Raw genomic sequence first — 3795 nt, forward strand, 5'->3', positions numbered from 1 at the left:
CTGTTAGCATAGGAAGTCCCATCCTTACACGGAGATCGTCGTGGCCTTACACAATGGTTCTGATCTGAAAGACGAATGTGATCACCGGGAGGTCTGGTGGTAACCAGGCAGCGGTAAAATAACTGAATTTCGTTGTTCTGAATATCTGATACTGGTAGCCTGCTTCCACTTAGCCTGCCTCAAATAAAATTTTGCTGTGATGGCAGAACAGTTTCCATTACCTTTCTTTAAACTTTGTTTCGCAAGTCAGTTTGGCCAAGATTCCATTCTGTCTTTTTTTATTTCATATTGCCGTGCAGATGTCATGATCGGTTTAACGAATCTGACCCACATCCAGAGAACACGGAGAAAAGTTCAACAGGAGAAGCTCTGTTACCTCTTTCCTTGGTTCAGGCTCGAATCCGGTTGTCCAGACGGATTAGATCCTCCAGGATCATCGAGGGTGGCTAATTCGTCCTTTATGGAGTCATTGAGAGCGTTTGAATAGACAGACTTGAGGGCAGTGCTGTTCCAGCAGAGGCTGCAGCCAGGATGCAGAAATCAATAGCAAAATCAGAAATAGTCTTCTGTCCCTGTTTAAGTTTCAGGAGATCACGGGAGCTCAGCGTCTTATCCAGATCCTGGTTTAATGTCTGTTTAAATTCCATGAGAAGTCCCTCAAAAGTGCAGCCATGGTCGGGAGAGGAAGAAAATATAACTTCAGCCCAGTCCAGAGCTAGACCAGTGAGATGAGATATAATATGGGAGAACTTTGTAGAATCCAAAGGAAACTTACTTGGAGTGTGGTTGAACTGGATAACACATTGCATTACTGTGGAACCTGGGCGGACTGGGCAGCTGACACTCAGGAAAAAGGGAAGGAAAGGTAGCTTGGTTAGCTCGAGGCGGGACTAGCTCACCGACTGGGCCCGGAGCCTGGAGAGAAAAATGGACAGCTTCGGTTAAATCAGTCACTCGACCATTTTACTCTGATTGCTGGTTGACTATTTCAACCAAGGAGTTGTCAAGTCTGGTTGGGGCTGTTTGTTGCTGGTTGCTGGCTCTCTGAATGGCCTCTGCTAGGTCAACGGTTTGGCCAGAGTGTTCTGTCATGATCGGTTTAACGAATCTGACCCACATGCAGAGAAACCACTCAGAGAAAAGTTCAACAGGTTTATTTGCAGTAATGAGAACAGGGGTTGGATCTGGAACTCAGTGAACTGGTGAACTGGTGAACTGGTGAAGCGGAACTGGAAAGTCAGAAGGGAAGATCACAGAGATCAGTTCAGGGACCGTGGGAATTGAGACTGCGGTTTTAATTTTGCCTGCTCTATAAACTCTGTTCAAATTTCTGTGAGCTAAATTCAGTCCCGTTATCCAGAAACTGAGAGCAGCACTTTTTTACCTTTACAGTATGAGAGGTTTGACCTAGAGAGTAGAAACTGTTCACCGTGAAGTAAGATTTCAATTTCCTGAAAACATTGGGACGATGAGGATATTTCTATTAAAAGCTAGATAAATAATCTGAACACATAAGACAGATTTATTAGATGTGGAAGATGTGGAAAAATAAGAAAACTACAGCGACCTAAAGAATAATTATCTCATATTATGTGGCACCACATTGGATCCAAAGCACCAAAACAGGTTTTGAGATGACGGGCGATATTATGGATTAGTTGTTCTGAGAGGCGTGAATAATTCAAAATAGTAAATTCAATATTGTTTCATTTAAGTGTTTACAGGAAGATGAATCAGTGGCTTTAAAATTCAAAAACAAAATCACATCAATTAACCACCTTTTCTCTCTTAAAGGACTGATAATAGGAGAAATTTATTTTCATTCACCAATTATAAATATTTGTAGAATAGGTTGCAGAACCGATAAAGACCATCTTGTTTTAATTAGATTAATGAAGTCTAGTTAATAGGTGTGGAAGCCTGTTTCATTTTAATTATTAAAAGGCACTGGGATGATGCAGTAGTGGTTATTTAAGCAGACTCTGACTCAGAGGAGCCATGACTGACTGTAAATGAGGACATGTCCCATGTAAAGCAACACCAAACTCTGCTCAAACTCCTTTTGATCTGGACAACAGCAGGTTGGACTTCTTTGTCTGTTTTGGCACAAACATGGAGGATCATTAATGCTGCAGCAGGTTTCAAGCAGCTGTTATCCTGAAACTGTGAGCAGCATTTTTTTACCTTTAGTTGTGAGGGATAATGAAGGATTCTGTTTGATAAGACGCTCAAATTTCTTTGGGTTCAGACCTCGGCAGGTTGGACTGCTTTGGTTATTTTGGTACGAGCAACGATGATCAGGTCAATCCCAGGTCACACCGGTTGCCTCTAATCTGTTTCTTCNGGGTTCAGACCTCGGCAGGTTGGACTGCTTTGGTTATTTTGGTACGAGCAACGATGATCAGGTCAATCCCAGGTCACACCGGTTGCCTCTAATCTATTTCATGGTCTTGGTGATGATGACTGGCTTGATTGCTCATTCCATTCACCTGCCCAGCTCCGCCTAGTTACTCATCACTGCTCATCTGTGTCACCTGCTCCAGTCTCTATTTTACCAGCCTGCTTCCAGCCATCAGTGCCAGATTATTAGAGCCTTTGGTGAGAGTTCTCTAATGTACCTGATTGTGTTCTGATTGCCTGATTCTCACCCGTTCTGCCTTTGGACCTCTGAGGCTGCCTATTCCCTTTCTGATCTGTTTGCCTGACCCGTCTCTAGACTCCTGTTGGATTTTATCTGCTGACAGAACCTGGATCTGCTAACTGACACCAGATTTCCGTTTACACGTAATTTCTTTTTGTATACACTCATGTATACAAAATGAGAAAATAAATGTGTCTAAGTCTTTGCTAACCCTTCGGATCTCTGATCTTCTGGCCTGGACTCCTGAACCCCTGCGACTACCGTTTTTGGCTTTGTTCTCTGGATTGTCTTGCCTTTATTCGTCTGCTTGGATCTGATCTCCTGCCACTTCTGCAGTCTTTAAGGCTTCACCGTCTGGGATTCTCGGGGCAGCATTCATCGTGTCGTGTTGGCAGCTGGAATCCATCTCTTCCTCTGAGCGCAGACTGAACTTTAAGACCAGGTTAGTGACTCACACATTCGTAATCATCCTTTTCCAAATTACAGACATCCCAAGTTCCAAAAATTCATTTCAGGGAGATGCTTATCAATATACGTATATGCTGATATGCTTATACTTTCGATCTTGTAGCCTTGAACATCGGTTGTGCTTTCTCTTTTTCATGGACTCCAGCATACAGTGCACCTCGTCATGGTGACATCATTCCTCACCATGGCCGGTTGTAGACAGGGGCCAACGGGGGCCAGAAATTCTAACAATGATTTGCGTTGGAACAGACATGGTTACTGGTAGGTCCTTTGAATCTATTTAATTCTTTTTCTTTACAAATTCTGTTTTACTAATTATTAAGGTAATAGCTTCAGTGATGCTGAGATAGGATCCCAGTTTTCATCTGCTAAATGTTTCTTTTCAAAACAAATAAAAAAAAATCCTCAATCCAATCAGCTCTCTGATCAACAAGTCTCCTGGAACGCTGGTTGATCAGAGCATTGCTTTGGACAGAAACGCTGCACAGGTTTCACCAGCAACCTCCTCCCCACACCCCGCTCTCTTGTTGAGTTCCCATAGTCTAAAATCCGGGATCATTCATCCGAATCGCGGGCATCCGTGAACAATTATCGATAACAGGGAGACTCCCAGAACTTCCGGGAGACTTGGGATGTCTGAGATTACCGTGGTCAGTAACCTGTGTTTTCTTATCTATATTGGTTTT

The sequence above is a fragment of the Cyprinodon variegatus genome, unplaced genomic scaffold (assembly GCF_000732505.1).
Source record: "Cyprinodon variegatus isolate N-32 unplaced genomic scaffold, C_variegatus-1.0 Scaffold732, whole genome shotgun sequence".
NCBI lineage: Eukaryota > Metazoa > Chordata > Actinopteri > Cyprinodontiformes > Cyprinodontidae > Cyprinodon > Cyprinodon variegatus.